Genomic DNA, 18,027 nt, shown 5'->3' on the forward strand with positions numbered 1-18,027 from the left:
GTGATGCCAATCAAATCACAGTCATTCGTCTCAGGTACTTTTGAGTAATCTTTTAGACTAAGCCACATAATATTTTAAAGCTAGTTTCCTTATCCATGGAAAGGGATATTGAAAGAAGATTATAAACAGCGTATCTGATGAGGAAAGGGAGTTTTGTTCCTTTTCTTTCTTTTGGGTAATCTTTAATGCACAGCTTTAATAATACTCAAAATCTAATTTAAAATTATCAACAACTGAAAAATTATCATTCTGCCTGATACAGTGAGATCTTCAAAAACTATAATGAGATTTAAAGCATCTTCTTCTATATATTAGTGAATTAATCTGTTCATTCTGATTTCCTGGGTGTCTGATAGATGCTTCAATATCTCCCTCTACCCACAAGTGAAAAACTTGGTCTTACCTTCAAATTTTTATCTGAATTAATCCTGGAGCCTCAAGAGTTCAGCTTTGGAACTAACATTAAAAATATGCAGTCCAATTTCGATGAACTACTGGAAACCTCTTCACATTATCTAAACTGGGAACTATTAATAGAAAACTAAATTCCTGATGGGCTTCCCAGGTGGCTCAGACGATAAAATTCTATCCTTGGGTTGGAAAGATCCCCTGGAGAAGGAAATGGTTACCCACTCCAGTATTCTTGCCTGGAGAATTCCATGGGCAGAGAAGCCCATTCGAGGGCTATAGTCCATGGGGTCATGGGACAGGCTGAATGACTAACACTTTCACTAAATTCCTGAACAATCTTTTTCTATCTTTGCACAATACAGGATCTTACAAAATACTACCTTTTATGAGGCTGAGACATATTGTTTTAATTCCCTTTGGCTCATAGGGAATATGCTAAGTCTAACATGTATATGCCAGCATTGTCAGAGTTTTCCATGTCTGTGAGGTTCTCTGAATCCTTCTTGTTCTCTGAAATATCATTCTGGGCATTGCTGTTTCCTATAGGCATGCTTCATATGACAGAATTACTATTAATATTTCTCTTACTGTTGCAGGAAAGAGGACCCTTTCCAGGGCCTGAAAGTGGGCTCTTGTCTAACATTCAGAAATGAATTGTCCAAGGAGACACATGTGCTGACAAAGCAAGGGATTTTATTGGAAAGGGCGCCTGGGAGGTGAGCAGTAGAGTGAGGAAACCCAGGAGAATTGCTCTCCCAGTCTTGGGTTTTATGGTGATGGGACTAGTTTCCGGGTTGTCTTTGGTCAATCATTCTGACTCAGAGTCCTTCCTGGTGGTGCCAAGATGGATGCCAGCGAGGATTCTGGGAGGCGGTCAGACATGCAGTGTCTCCTTTTGATCTTTTCCCAACTCTTCCAGTTTGTGGTGGTTTATCAGTTCCCTGTTCCTTACCAGGACCTCCTGTCATAAAACAACTCACACAAATGGTTACTATGTTGCCTGGCCAGGGTGGGCCGGTTTCAGTCAGTGTGCTTCCCCTAATATTCCCACTGGTAGATCGCTTCTCAAAGTGAAAATTTATCTATATTCTTAAAGTGAAACACACAGATTTATATACTGCTATATTTGCTATGCTTAATGTAAACTGGCATTTTCCAAAGTGTAATCTGTAGATGCTTGGGTACCGCAAGACCCTTTCAGAGGACCAGCAAGATCAACACTATTTTTAAAATAAGACTAAGAAATTATCTGCATCTTTCACTACATTGACACTTACACTGATGGTGCAAAAATAATGGTGAATAAAGCTGCTTATACCTTAGCATGAATCAAGGCAGTGGCTTTAAACTGTATTCTCAGTCCTACCAGTTTTTGTATTCTTTTCCCCACACGGGAAAAAAAGAAAAAAAAAAAAATTAAGAAAGTTCTTGAGGGACTTCCCTGGTGATCTAGTGGTTGGTACTTCACATTTCAATGCAGGGCATGCTCCCTGGTTGGAGAGCTAAGATCTCTCATGCCTTGTGGCCAACACCCCAAAATATAAAACAGAAGCAAAATTGCAGCAAATTCAATAAAGACTTTAAAAATGGTTCACATCCAAAAAAAAAAAAAAAAAATATATATATATATATATATATTTAAGAAAGTTCTTGATAAAACAGTAAAAAAAATTATTCATTTTATTAAATGTCAATCTTTGAGTGTATGTCTTTTTAACATTCTTGGTGAAGAAACACCAAGCTACCATGTTTGGTGAAAAAGCTGTGATTGAGCTGTGAGCTGAGGGGGCTGCTTTTATCCTGGTATACCATTTTCACCTGAAAGACTAATTCACAGGCAAACTATTATTCAGACTTGGGTGTTTTGGAAGATACTTTATTTTTTTGAAAAAATAAGTGAACTTGCCACTGTGATGATAATGATTGACATTATTTGATGCTAGCGAAAATGTATGAGCTTTCGAAAGAATATTAGAATTTCAGTAAACTTTATTTGCCACCATGACCATGACAGCTTCCCAATAGTGGACGACTTTTTGGAGAAGGTTGGTGGTGATTCAATGGTTATGATTTTTAAAATATGGAATAATGAAATATACCAAGAGTTGGGAAATTTATATAATTTAGTGAGCTGATATTTTATAAATGACTGATAACATGATATCACAAATTCATTAACGGTTGTAAAAGATGCATTTACGGTATAAGATAAACCAGCAGATTTTAATTTGACAGGGTACACAAAGTTCATTCCTGTTGTTTCAGATTCAACATTGCCATTTACCTTTATTTAAAACCTTTTTTTTTTTGGTTCCTCTAGGTCTTTGTTGAGGTTCAGGCTTTCTCTAGTTGCAGCCTGGGGGCTTCTTTTGTTACGGAGCATGAGCTCTAAGGCTTGAAGGCTAAAGAGTTACCATTTGCAGGCTCTCAAGTTGAGACATAATTGCCCTGAGGCATGTGGGATCCAGCCTGTCCTCTGCATTGGAAAGTGGTCGGGCTTCCCTGGTGGCTCAGTGGGTAAAGAAGCTGCCTGCAATACAGAAGACCTGGGTTTGATCCCTGGGTTGAGAAGATCCTCTGGGGAAGGGAATGGCCACCCACTCCATATTCTTGCCTGGGAAATCCCATAGACAGAGGAGCCTGATGGGCTACAGTCCATAGGGTCGCAAAGAGTCATACATGACTGAGTGACTGGTACACTTTCTTAACCACAGGACCACCAGGGCAGTCCTTGCAATTTATCTTTAAAAAATTACTCTTTGTTGAAGTTTTGACTTGGCATCAAAGAACAACAACAACAAAAAAGCTACAAAAAAAAAAAAAACAACTTCTAAAAAAAGCTATTAAAATACTCCATTTCCCAATTACACGTCTGTTTGAAGCCAGAGTTTTAAAATGTCAATCGTTAATTCAAGTAACAATTGAATGATGAAGGAGATATGGGAATCCTTTTTTTTTTTTTTCATTAAACCAGATAGTAGAGAATTGAAAACATGGACTACAACACCACATTTCCCAAAAATATATTAAGTTGAGCAGTCACTGTGTGCAGTACTTTAAATGAATTGATATTTTTTAAACTCTTTCAGTCAGCTTTTCTTTTTTAAAATTTATTTTATTCAAGTATAGTTGATCTGCAATGTTGTGTCAGGTTTTATTCCTAACATGCTAAATATTGATGCCTATAAGCCACATAGACACGTTTGTTGAAGGCCTCAATACTTTTAAGAGTATACAGAGATCCTTTACCCCAAAATGTTTGAGACTCTCTTATACAGAGAATTATGAAGGTAGTCAATCCTTTTTCTGAGGAATTCCCTGCTGGTCCCCTAGTTAGGACTCTGTGCTTTCACTGCCAAGGGCATGGGTTCAATCCCTGGTCGAGGAACTAAGATCCTGCAAGCCACTTCATGGTCACTCAATCGTGTCCAACTCTTTGTGATCCCATGGACTGCAGCACACCAGGCTTTCCTGTCAATCACCAACTCCCAGAGCTTACTCAAATCTCATCCCCTATTGTCCCCTTCTCCTCCGGCCTTCAATCTTTCCCAGCATCAGGGTGTTTTCCAATGTGTCAGTTCTTCACATCAAGTAGCCAAAGTATTGGAGTTTCAGCTTCAGCATCAGTTCTTCCAGTGAACACACAGGAGTGATTTCCTTTAGGTTTTGACTGGCTAGATCTCCTTGCAGTCCAAGGGACTGTCAAGAGCCTTCTCCAACACCACAGTTCAAAAGCATCAATTCTTCAGTGCTCAGCTTTCTTCACAGTCCAACTCTCACATCCATACATGACCACTGGAAAAACCGTAGCTTTGACTAGATGGACCTGTGTTGGTCCATGTTTCTGCTTTTTCATATGCTGTCTAGGTTGGTCATAGCTTTTCTTCCAAGCAACAAGCATCTTTTAATTTCATGGCTGCAGTCACCATCTGCAGTGATTTTGGAGCCCAAGAATATAAAATGTCTCATTGTTTCCATTGTTTTCCCATCTATTTGCCATGAAGTGATGGGACTGGATGACATGATCTTAGTTTTCTGAATGTTGAGTTTTAAGCCAACTTTTTCACTCTCCTCTTTCACTTTCATCAAGAGGCTCTTTAGTTCTTCTTTGCTTTCTGCCATAAGAGTCGTATCATCTGCATCTGAGGTTACTGATATTTCTCCTGGCAATTTTGATTCCAGCTTGTGCTTCATCCAGCCTGGCATTTCTCATGATGTATTCTGCATATAAGTTAACTAAGCATGGTGACAACATACAGCCTTGACCTACTTCTTTCTTGATTTGGAACCAGTTTTGTTGTTTCATGTCCAGTTCTAACTGTTGCTTCTTGACCTGCATACAGATTTCTCTCCATGGTAGAGTTTCACCTCACTTCATGGTAGAGTTTAAAAAAAAAAAAATCCTTGTTTCGGAAATTTTGTCTCTCAGACATATAAACACTTTGTGTTGTGAGAGGGAGGAGATCAGTAACAAATCACTGACTCTAGTAAATCTGCTTCTAAGGTTTTTTGCTACATTATCTTGCATAGTTGAAAATGTAATAGATATAGGTTGTATGAAGTTGGCCTTAGAATGTCAAAACCTGAAAATATCTGTTACTTTCTGGTCCAAACAGCTTATGTTTAAAATAGAAAGCTAAATTTTAAATTAATTATCAAATGTTATTCAGTTGGCCAGAATGAGATGGATGGATGGATGGCTTCACCCACTCAATGGACATGGGCTTGAGCAAACACCAGGAGATACTGAAGGACAGGGAAGCCTGGCATACTGCAGTCTTTGGGGTGGCAAACAGTTGGATACGTCTGAGCGACTTAACAACAACAGCTTGTTTGTGAACTGGACTTCGTGTCTTTTAATTTGTTGCTTATGAATCAGTATTATTTGGCTAGTAGCTGTAATTCAGGCCTAGGACTCAGAAAGGAATTTCAGTTAAATGTGATGGTTGGGGTATATCTAGGGGCACCCAGAGGAATTTAATCTATGAGTCAATGATGGGACAGAAGAAAGCTGAAGTAGGTCCAATAAGTAAGCATAGGATAAAACTTTAGTTAATGCTTATCAAGAATAGAAATGCTTATAAAGAATAGAAAGCAAGAAGAAGGGTACTAAAGTTTTTTTTTTTTTTTTTTAACTACCCAGATTGGTTATATTAAGAATCATTGGGTTACATTCAGAAGCTCTATCTAAAGGAGAGGTAACACATTAATCTCCTAACATTGGGTTGGCCAAAAAGTTCGAGTTTTTCCCTAACATCATGCAGAAAAATCTGAACAAACCTTTTGGCCAAGCCAATATAACTTAGTACATTCTATCTTCATAACAACTCTGTAATATAGGTATTTTCTCCACTGATCAGCTAGGAAATAAAGGTCTAAAGAGGTGAAATATGATTCCAGGATTATACAAATGGATCCTATATCATGCGATCTTGCATCAAAAGTGGGATTTGTGAGGTCTTTCTTATTCTGAATCCCCTAAGAAAATCTGTTAACAATATTCTGCCTTCAAGGAGCTTTCTCCTCTGACTTTAAATTGTGCTATCCTTTTCCCTCTCTTTTTGGGGGGAGTGTTGTTAGGCTCAGGGGAGACTGATAGAAATGCATGGATGTATAATTAGCTTTTATATTCATCTAGTGTTAGGAGACATTTTACTTTTGCTTTATGAATCATGAATTACAAGCAGAAGGGGACAAATAACAAGTGTATTTTTGTTTAAGAAACTCAATTTTACTAAATGCTCTCATTGCTCGAACTCTTAGCACAGAAAAAGCTAAATGCTACCAAGGAATAATCAACAACACTGTGTTACATATAATATTCATGGAAATTTAGAGCTGAGGTTTTGTTCCTGTGGGGTTCCACAGCTAGATACTTGACATCCCACAATTTCTACCCTGCTCCTAAGTCCGTTTAATTCAAGTTATGTGTAAGGATACTTACGTTAGATAATATATTTTCAACTATAACTCAGCATTTAAAAACAACCATACAACTACAAATCACTAATTCTTATTCAGTGAGATGAAACTGGGCTCTGAAATTTAAGCCAGTTTCTCAAGAGTTGACCACCTAAGGCAGAAGGCTGCGAAGTTTGCAGGAGAAAATTAGAAAGTGGGTTTCCCCGGAGCGTTGTGGAGTCATCAGGCCAAGGTAATACTTGCCAGAGGTGTGACCGCTGTATGTGGGGGGTGGGGGTGAGGGGATAGGCGGAAATGCATAGTACTTTGCAAGTCGGCCCCTGGGGACTGTGTTGGCTGACACCAGGTAGGGCAGTAAAATTCTTGACCTCTAATCACAGCTTTCTGCCCCACCACCACATCTTGCGGCACGTGTTGAAAAAGCATTGCTCCCAGGTTACTGACTTTTCTGATTTGACTTGTTCATTATTGTACAAGATACGTGATAAGGAGCAAGAACCTAGTTTTCAAGGCCTAGTCGAGTTCGAAGCAAGTCAACACCTCAGAAGAATGTTGGAAGAAAAAAGAAATCTCTTTTATCCTATAATAACTTCCGCGAAATCTCCCCAAACCGAAATAGTTAAATTGTAAGCTCACTTTCATTTTTTCCTAAACAGTGCCACCTACTGTCCATTTGAAGTCATCAGGAGGCTTTTGACGAGGACCAAAGCGAAATAAAGAAAGGGGGAAAAGGAAAGGAGAAAATTAACCCCCAGCCTTGGGTCCTTGGAAGAAAGATGCAAATAGGCCATCACGAAGCAAAAATAAGTATTTTGACTTGTTATCTTCTTAAAAGTCTCTCAAGAAGCAAAAGCCATTTACGCAGCTTCCTTAGACACGGCGTGGGTTTTTTTTTTTTTTTTTTTTTTTTAGCGCGCTATTCTGGAGTTCTCTAGAGGACGATTTTTATTTTGTTATATTTTACTTATAATGCTCGCTGCTGGCGTATTTTAATGTTAGGGGATCAGGTTAAGGAAAAAACACAATTATTTTTCTACTTTTTCGCCTACCCAAGGCGAAACTTCTATGTAAAGGAGTTTTGACACTTGACATCAGCTCAGAAACTTTTGAGTTGGAGAGAAGAAAGGGTTAACCAGTGGGGGGACCAGTCACTGATTTTTTAAAGAGTTTCAGCCGGCTTTCGGAGGCTCCAGGTGTACACACACACACACACACACACACACACACACACACACACACCCCAGCTCTCCCTTCCCAGGGCCGTTACTTAGCCTAAGGGCACCATTTGGTCTTAAAGCAAATTACTTAAACAGAACTGCCAGTGCATCACGAAGTGGGAATCCCTGTAAGTCAGAAGAGTCAGAGATGTCTACGCAGCCTGGCCTCCCTGCTCCTCCGCTGGAGGAAAGGAGGGACTCAGGTGGTGGGCCGCCTGTGTGCACAGCATTGCTCTGCACACGTTTGCAATCAAGTTAATTGAATTCATTGGCGTTTAGAACCGGCCTCTAGCTCAGAGAGAGCTTTGAATGGCCAATTTCTCTCGCCCTCTCCCCCTCCCCGCCTCCCGCCTGCCCGCCCGCGCTCCCAGTTCCCTCCCCTCCGGTTTCCCAGTCCGCACCTCCCTTCTCCACTCCCCTCACCCCTATTCCCTCCTCCGCCCTATTAAAACACCCACCAGCTCACTTGTTAAGACCCCCTTAAGTTGGAGGAGGCAGAAAGGCAACAACCGCGAGGAAGGAGAAGTCAAGACGTCTGGAAAGAATTACCCAGTCCTGGCTTCCAGCAGCCCATTGAACCAGGGACTTGAACCAGCCCCAGCCAAAGACATTCTCCTGATTCTACGCTTCCTGGGTTCTGCTGAGTTTTCACCAGGCTTTTTTTTTTTTTTCTCTTTAATACAAAAAGAGAGCAGAGACTTTCCGATATTAGGGGAAAGGAACTAGAGCATAAAATAAAATAAAGTTAATTTATTTTCAAAGCACAGATAACATTTTCTTTTAAGAGTTAGAAGATTGAAGTGCAACGGAAATATTAAAAAATACTAGTGATTTTATTTTAAGTGGGGGAGACCTAAACATTTGAGACTCCCCCATCCTTTTTAAATGTTGTTTTTAAATTTTTTATTTTTCTTGGCCGGTCGTCTCAAATTCATCTGATCTCCTATTACCTCAATTTTGGAAACTGCCCGCCACCGACCCTTCAGGACCACACAGACAGGCTGAGGACAACTTTATGACCAAGAGCTGAACAAGGTACGTTACACTGGCGCGATTCGGTGAACAGTGAGGGTCCTCGAATAGGCCAGGGAGGGGGAAGTCATTACCCCACGTTAAGAATTAAACCCAATTTTAAGTCCGTGTTCGACAGAAAAGTTTGAGGTCTGAACATTTCCAGCAGGCTGCAAATCAGGGGATATTTCAGATCCCTGGCAAGCTTAGTAACCTATCCTGGGGCTTGTCCCATTTCTGCGGCGCTCGCCAGAAATCTGCTGCCTTTATGGGAACACAGGTAACCTCTTTGCCTGGGAAAGGCTGCACTTCCCGGGATGTACTTTTCCATTCCACATCTTCCGGAGCTGCCGAGGGGCTCCCGAGCTAGGAAACAAGCATCTCCACTGTGTAAGGAAAATGCATTCCCCACTGCCGCCCCCTTCCCCCTTCCATTCTCATCACCTCTCCCTTTTTTCCCACACTCTGTGTGGGGAGAAAAGCCGTGAACAGCCTAGCGCGTTTTCCTTCTAAGTGGGACGGAAGCCTGTTTCTTGGAATGCAAAGGGTTAAAGCGATCGCGGGTCCCAGTTCTGGCCCCAGGGAGGGAGGGTCCTTCGTCACCTCCGCGCGGCTACCGGCCTCGCTCGGCCACTCCCCTTTTTTCCCCTGCCCCCCCCCTCTTTGCACTCTCTGCACCCCCATTTAAGTGTCAGAGTGGGTCTATCTGGGCTCAGCCCGGCTCCGGAAGCCTCACTACGGCCAGGGGTCCCCGACCCAGGCAGTGGCACTGGGAGACCCGAGCGGGAGGAGAGCGCGCATCCCTTCAGTCGGCCGCCGAGCCCCCGGGGGCAGGGCGTGCATGGGGACCTTGTGTGGCGCGCAGGCAGCTGCGTCGTCCCGAGAGCCAATTCCGACGTGGCATCGGGCACGCTGGCGCCTCTTTCCGCAGCTGCAGCGGGGGGCACGGTCGGGTGGGGTCTTTGGGGGTGCCGTCCCCAGTGCCCAGCCTCGGGTTGGGGCATGGGGGTCCACTGGGAGCCGGGGGTAAAGATGGGAGGCGAGCCAGAGGCTAGGTTGGGATGGATAATCAACACCTTGGGCGGAATTCGTCAAGCTGGTTCCCGCCCAGCGTGAGCGAGGGCTACAAAATGGGTCCCTGTGAACAGGAGGGCGGATCTGAAAGGAGGGTCTGTGTGAGGGCGAGGACTGGGAGGCGAGAGGCTGTTCCTCTGGCCCAGGATACGCAGCCGAGGGGAAATGGCTCTGAAGGGATAATTAAGTCTGGAAAGAGGGGCTGGGAGCTGAGAGGCGGTGCCTGGAGAGGAGGGTTTACAAGACCCGGGTCCTATTACACAGGCTTAGGTGCCAGCTTCCCGCGGCCACTCCCTCCATCCCCCAAACGGGCCGCGCGAAGTACTTGGGAGTCTCCCAACCCCACGCGCCTCCGGCCCCAGCGAGCTGTTGCAGCCCTGCTCCCAGGAGGTGGGTGTAGGAGCTCTGCCGGCTCCTCCCAGCCGGGTTCCTCACCCTTGGGGATCACTGCTGCCTGGTGTCTCCCGAACAGCTGCCCAGAAAGGCTACACTTCTCCAACCCACGTGGCTGGCCTGGGATTGCCTTTGACGTCACACCCAGGGGGGAGGTGTGACGCAATAGAGCGGGAAGCTCTGATTGGCTACCAAGGGCTTTCCCAACTGGAGGACTGAGTATATATAGACTTTCAACTCGGCCTGAGAGCAAAGCCAAGGAGGTTGGTTGTTGAGCTTTGCTGGGAAAGGGAGGCGACAGATAAGAACAACTTCAATGTCCATTGTAGATTTCAAGGTTCTTTCCGGCAGATTTCTCTTTTCAGTGAAGAAATGATAATATACCTTTGAAAGTTTAAGGATTATGATTTTTTTTAAAGATCATTTTAACAAAATATTTTGAGGGTCAGCACACATTCAAACATGCCAATGATGAAAGGCTAAAAGTTAAAATGTATATTTGTGTAGAATTGGGTAGAATAAATAGTTATGCCCATCAAACTATTTGTAGATAACAATTGAAAATGTTATAGAATAGGTTTGAAAAGAACTCCTAAATTCTAAACTTTTTCCTTTCATTCCAATATGCACAGGTTGAATCATTCATTAAACTGCTTTTCACTGCATTTTTCCAAAGGCTGAATTAAATAAGATTATTCTGACAACTGAAAAACTGTTTTTAAAATGCCTACTATATTCCAGCGGAGGTTTTCCAAATACTTTGGCTATTCTTTTAAATTTTCAATAGTTTGACTCTCTACAAATTTTAGTATATATATTATGTTGTGAATGAATTAAGCAATATTGGGACTAATGATTCAAAATTCTAAGACATTTATGGATTATAGCATTATAATGAAGATATAATTTCTCCTCTTTTCTTTTTATCTATATAAAACATGAGCTGGGTGAACAGAAAAACTTCTTGTAGAAGTGTGACAAATGTACATTACCGGAGTTACTTGTACACTGTGCCTAGAACTGGATCCTTTGTTTTCAGAGAAAGCTATGGCAACTATAAGAAGAATTCAAGGTCTTAAATCAATGACTAGTACCAAATCTGAATGCCACTCTCCTCCAAACAAAGATGGTGTTTAGTCACCTACTTTCTTGGAAAACAAGAATTGTGCAACAAATGGGTAACAGACTTACTAGAAAGTAAGTCATATTAAAACTAATCATTATTGTAAAGTCTGTAGAATAGTCCCACAATATTGAATTTCAAAATTTTTTTTCATACATGGATTCCTTACCAACTGAGATTGTTTTAAGAAATATTTCCTGAATTGTTAAATTCATACCTTCCACTGATGCATTTATTTTCTATGAGGAAAGGCCTTATTTATGGATCACTGGGAGAGACCGTTTAGCAAAGTTTTATTACACAGTTGTATTTTTAATCTAAGAACAAGTAGCGTATTATTAACTTCTTGGCTTTTATATAATGTGGGAGCTATAAGTTAATGTAATTGGAGAATAGAGCATAAGCCCCACAGTTCTTTTACAGGTTCTGTTTTTACCCATGCTCATCCAGGCTGTGTTCCACTAACAGGCTGTAAGGACAGAACCTGTGGCAGCTTGTATAACACTGAATGGGGAGGACAGGTCCCTGCAGAAAAATCAGTTTCATCACCCCAACTTGGTTTTAATCCTTTCCTCTGCATAGACTATTATCCCACTGCATATATCTTAAATTCAGCAATATTTTGAATGTTATCTATGTGGAGTTCATAATATACTGCTGTGTTCACAACCTAGACAAATGTCATTGAGTCAAAGTAAATATAACTTCACACTCTTAAATTTTTCTTCAATTTAAACGTAAAATATTTAAATATGAATGTCTCTTAAAAGCATACAACTGTACTGCAATTTATTTTAAAAATGAACAAGATGTAGTACACATCTAAATGGAAAGCATCATAGGAAAAGCATAGTCAAAGAAGTGTTTAAATAACCATAGTGTAAGGTAGAATGCAGTCTGGCCCATAAAGAAGTAAAATAATAGCTAGTATTTATCACCTGTTTAATACATATCAGGCATCGAGCTAGATACTTGATATGAGTTGTATCTAGTGCCCTGCCATGCCTCCCAACAAGAAAACTCTATGGGAAAAAAACTTTGCCTCAGAAAAGTAAAGCAACCCACTCAAAATCACAGGGTTACTAAAGAGAGTGAATGGAATTTAATCCAAGATTTCTTGAATATAACACCCTTGAGCTAGACTATGCTACAGTTGGACTAGTAAAGTTTTATGAGGGTTCAAACTGAGGAGAAATCACATCTGATCGAGAGAGATCAGGAAAGATTTCATGTAAAGATTTGACACTGGTATATATGGCCGCATACGGAGTGAGGATTTCATGCCAGATCTTTCTGTAATTTCCCCCCTTTGCTGCAGTGAACTTTAGGATGAAGCTTAGGATGGTGAAGTTTGGGAACAAATAGACAATTGGGAGAATGGGCATCTTAGGAAGCCATTGATCAACATGGTACAAAAAAAGAGAAATCTGAAATCTAAAGTTCTGGATCCAGAGACATCTCAGATGACAAGGTCTTTGAAAGGTGTTTTGCTAAACCCCTGCAGAATTAGCTCCAGGGTCTCTGCTAGAAGAAGTGCAGTGGTACTGGAAAAGACAAAGGTCAACTTCAAAACCAGAGAGGAAGAGGAGGTCAGAAGGGGAGAAGGAAGGGGTGGGTCATGTGTCTAATGTGAAGACTCCTGGGAGGCGTCATCTGGGTACTTCTCTTAGGATTTCGGGCTGAGGACAGTGGCAGTGGCAATACACCTGAGGGATGTGTATCTGTCCAAATGAGGTACTGAAAGTTTTCTTAGACTTTAACCTAATGATTACCAAACTTTGTTGCAATTAGAGTTACTTAAGGAGATTTAAAAACTCCTGACAGGCTTGTAGCACCCCATGCCAATTCACTCAGAATGTTGCAGGAGCCACACTTCTGTAATTTTTACAGATTCCCTGGGAATTGGATATACATCAATATTTGGGAACCACTGCTTTTTAGCCTTTTGTTGACCATCCTTTCTAATCCACCATTTGCAGCCAAATGGCCAAAAGCAGAATATGTCTTGTTACAGAGAAATACACTTCCAGATGTCTTGCTAGTGTCACCTACCTAAGTTAGTATTTCTAACTCTAATCATTCTACATATGACTTGATCTATTTCTTCCTCCTCCCACACATTAGTTTAAGAGGAAGGAAACCTGTGTTCTAAAATCTTTTCTGCTATTAGATGTGACCTCGAGTCATGCATTCACTAACCATATTAGAAAATATATCTCCTCTTGTCCTTTGTGCTTCTGCGTGTTTAACTATCAGCTATAAGTGAAGGGACATTGACCTGGTCTGTCTGTATTAGATTTTGGACTATAATGATTCATCCTTTGTGTCAGTCCCTGAGGTCAGTCTATTTCCCTCAGTAAAGCTGGTTCTAAATGTGCCATATAATCCTTTGTATTGAGATCCTAAGCAAAACTCAATTCCTTGTAGAAATAGAAAGTGCAAGTCACTTTATAACTTGAGTTATGTTCTTTTATGTTAAGATACTAACACCGTTAATATTCCATTGACTCTATAATAAATATACATATTCATTACCAGTAATCCTGCAAAAAGTTGTCATTCCCATTTTGCAGATGAGGAAATGAAGCTCAGAAAGTAGAGACCAAAAGGGATTTACACTTAATAGTCATCCTTGTTCAGGTGACTATGTTGAGACTACCTACAGTGCAACCTATATCCATCCTTCTAGACACTCAGCTGTGGGCAGCTGTGGGTTAAAGTCATTAAAATGAATAAAGTTATCTATACCACTAAACATTTTTAAGTTCCGAGGTATCAGTTGTCCAAGGACACATGGCTCATTCATAGAACCCTCAAGTGGGTTGTTGAAAAGCTAATATGAGGCAGAGGGAGCTGGGACTTGAATCCATTTCTTCCCTGTCCTGCTATCCTTTCCACTATGTCAAAATTATCCCTGTTAACTAACAAACAACAACTTAAAGGGACAGAGAGTCAGGCTGAGTAGGTAATTACTAGTAGGGTAGTAACCCACAGAGAGCTAACAGCACTGAGCTCTAACTTGATAGTTTCCTTTCAGGTATTGAAATGAGATCCATCTTTTAATCTCATTATTAGGTGAAGTCACTATGATTAGCTCCATTTTAAAGATGAAGAAGTGATTCCCAGCTGGCGCTGGTGGTAAAGAACTCACCTGCCAATGCAGGAGATGTAAGATGTGGATTCCATCCCTGTGTTGGGAAGATGCCCTGGACAAGCAGATGGCAACCCACTCCAGTATTCTTACCTGGAAATTCCTATGCACAGAGGAACCTGACAGGCTATAGTCCATAGGCTGCAAAGAGTGAGACACAACTGAAGCGACTTAGTATAGATGAAGACAGTGAAGATAAGTATTATGTAACTTGTTCAAGGCTACCCAACCTTTAAAAGAAACCACTGAAAGATAGTTGGGAGTCTATTCCAACTCAGTGTGGTTCCAGAGGCCAATATATATGGGTGTGCACATATACTCATTCACAATCATTAGCATCAAGACACAAAGCAGTGTGTAGGTTAATGGACAGTAAATATTGTAAGACTACTTACAAGAGAGGTTAAGTGGAAAACTACTTAGAGTTCAAATGGAAAAAAGATGACCTCATTATCCCTTATACCTCAAACTTGACCCCCGAATTCATCAGCTTGCTCAGACTGCAATTTACAACTTCAGGATCATTTGCCTTTTCTAACTTTTTTATCCAAAGGTCTTCTAGAGCTGGTTGGATACTTCTCCCCCGCAACTCCATCCACTACGTTTAAATTGCCGGGCAAGAAATTACAGAACTGGTTTTAAAAGAGTGAAAAATCTGCTGGATGAAGGATACCCTTGAGGGCTCAGCACATTCACTGCCTCTGCAGCAAAGACAGAGTAAGGCCCTGTGCTCTGTCAGGCTACACTGACTACTTGAGTCTAAATGAATATTCACTTATTTAAAATGTATTTATTGAGTGCATACCCTGTTTTATGGGCTTCTAAGAGCTTTCCTGGTAGTTCAGACAGTAAAGAATCAGCCTGTAATTCAGGAGACTTGAATGGGTTGGAAAGATCCCTTGGTGAAGGGAATGGCAACCCACTCCAGTATTCTTGCCTGGAGAATTCTATGGACAGAGGAATCTGGCAGACTACAGTTCATGGGGTCACAAGGAGTCAGACACGACTGAGCAACTAACACACTCGACACAGGTGCTACAGTGGTTAAAGACTCTGCTTATCAATGCAGGAGCCCCGAGACTTGGGTTCCATCCCTGGGTCAGGAAGATCCCCTGGAGAAGGAAATGGCATCCCGCTGCAGTATTCTTGCCTGGGAAATCCCATGGACGGGGGAGCTTGGTAGGCTACAGCCCATGGGATTTCAGAGTCAGCCACGAGTTAGCAACTAAATCACAACCACCCTGTTGTATAGCACAGGCATATACAGTTGATTGAGATACACAAGTCCCTATAGTCAGGAGTGTTCTTAGTGTAGCATAGAAAATTAGGCAGAGTTGGGAGCAGGGGTTAGGTGAGATGAATTGGGAGATTGAGATTGACATGTGCACTATTGATACTATATATAAAATAGATAACTAACAAGAGCCTACAGTATAGCACAGCGAATTTCACCCAGTGCTCTGTGGTGACGTAAATGGGAAGGAAATCCCCCAGAGACGGGATATACAGATATGTGTATCTGACTCACTTTGCTGTACAGTAGAAGCCAATAATACAGCATTGTAAAACAACAATACTCCAATAATCATTAATTAAAAAAATAGAAAATCATGCAGGGTCAAAGGAGATAGTGACAGGCAGTGAAGAGATGTCAGGGAGGAGGAGTTACTTTATCTTCATTTATTTTTAATATTTCCTTTTATTTTTTCCTTTTTATTTGTTGGAGTAGAGTTGATTTACTGGGGAAGTTACTTTAGAAGGAGCGGTAAGCTAGGACCTCTCAGAAGAGGTGTCACTTGGCCTAATGTCCACAGCCTTTCCCAAATGCTGACTCGACCCATTAAGAGTTCACTTTAGCTTCTCCCTGATCCAAAATGGAAGCCCCCATAATGAAAGCTGTGGGAACTTAGTTCTCACCACTGCACTAGGGCAATGAGAGCAGCTGTTATTCTCTCTCATCCACTGTTTGCTCTCTGGTTAATAGAGGAAAGTCAGAGGGAAGGAATGGTACCCAGTGCAGCCCAGCGACCTACAGAGTCCCACTTGGGGTCTATGAGCAAACAGCAAGGCTTATATCTGCTCTACGATGGGACCTATGGCACTGTCTCCCCTTGAGTTTCTAAGTAGCACTAAGTACACACTGTGGCTATAGATGGACTTTCCTGGGGGCTCAGTGGTAAAGAATCTGCCTGCAATGCAGGAGCCGCAGGAGACTCAGATTTTATCCCTGGATGGGAAGATCCCTTAGAGGAGGAAATGGCAATCTATCCCAGTATTCTTGCCTGGAGATTCCCATAGACAGAGGAGTCTGGTGGGCTACAGTCCATGAGGTCGCAAATAGTCAGATATGACTAAAGTGACTTAGCACGCACCCATAGCTGTATATACTTGTGTGTCGCAATCAACTGTGTATTCCTGTATCCAAAAAACAGGTTTAGCACGAAGTAGGTATTCAATAAATACATTTTAAACAAGTGAAAAATCCGTTTAGACTCAAGTAATCAGTGCAGACTGGCAGAGCCTAGGGCCTTCTTCTGTCTTTGCCTTTGTTAGAGTAAAACAGGATTTTGACTGTTAGCATTAAGAACAGCACTGCTGTTGCCTAAATGGAACCACCAGCCAATTCCCTTTGGCACCACATCTTTCCAGGTTCCTTTGGTTGTAGCCATGTAGGAAAACACATGAGCCTAGAAATCGCTGGGAATTGGCTGTTGTTTCTGTTCCTGAGTGCATATCAATACTCATTTTTCTATTACAGCTGGAAAACAGTTTTCAAGTTCTTTTTTAATCTTTCCTTACACAACACGCATATTAACCAGAAACAAAAGAACACCACCTAATTTTTCATGAAAGTTCAAATCTATTCAGCCAATATTCACTGAAATTAGTCTAATCACCTGGCATTTATGCCACCATGTGAATTGGGCAAGTTTTGTGATTTGGGGCAAGTTACTTAAATATTCAGTCTTGGCTGCCTCATCATATGTATGTGTGATTTGTAACATGAGATTAACAGAATTTTATATTTACTCTTAAAATTAAGTAGAATTGTTCCCTATTCAAGAAAACAAAACTTGACTCTATGCCTGGAGCTTAGAAATGATGAATTAAAAATCATTGACATTATAATGATGCTAATGATATTTATGAATAAAGTTATATCTATCATTCAAATATTTTCTGAATACCAACTGTAAGTCCAACAATATTTTATGTCCTTGGGGGACATTAGTGAAGATAATTATATATATATATATATATATATATATATATATGTATGGCTCAGATGGTAAAGAATCCATCTGCAATGCAGGAGACCTGGGTTTGATCCTTGGGTCAGGAAGATCACTTGGAGATAGAAATGCAACCCACTGCAGTATTCTTGTCTGGAGAATGCTATGGATAGAGAAACCTGGTGGGCTGCAGTCCATGGGGTCACAAAAGAGTCAGACACGACTGAGTGACAGATAACTAACACATACAGATACACATTATATATATATATGCGCACATATAATCTGTTGACTTGGAGTGTACGTTATGGTGCACCAAACTGTTTTTTAACATTTGGTTTGGCCTAGAATTCTGTGCAGCAACTTAAAAATCAATAAAGTCTAATAATGGGCAAAACCAAGTTTTATATTTTCAATATCTTGGGGAGGGAGATTTCTAAGTCTTTGTATCCGCAAATGATCTAGGATGAAACTAACCATATTTTCCAATTT

General features: G+C 41.2%; 1 protein-coding gene across 1 annotated transcript in view; it reads left to right on the forward strand.

The window, feature by feature from the left end:
- Nucleotides 1-7,971: 7,971 nt before the first annotated feature.
- Nucleotides 7,972-18,027, forward strand: part of HAS2 (hyaluronan synthase 2) — a 31,500-nt gene continuing 21,444 nt past the window's right edge. The window contains exon 1 of the mRNA XM_070802505.1: nt 7,972-8,585. The gene's annotated coding sequence lies outside the window, so the exon portion shown is untranslated. The remainder of the gene's footprint in view (nt 8,586-18,027) is intronic.

The sequence above is a fragment of the Bos indicus genome, chromosome 14 (assembly GCF_029378745.1).
Source record: "Bos indicus isolate NIAB-ARS_2022 breed Sahiwal x Tharparkar chromosome 14, NIAB-ARS_B.indTharparkar_mat_pri_1.0, whole genome shotgun sequence".
In the NCBI taxonomy this organism is placed as follows: Eukaryota; Metazoa; Chordata; class Mammalia; order Artiodactyla; family Bovidae; genus Bos; species Bos indicus.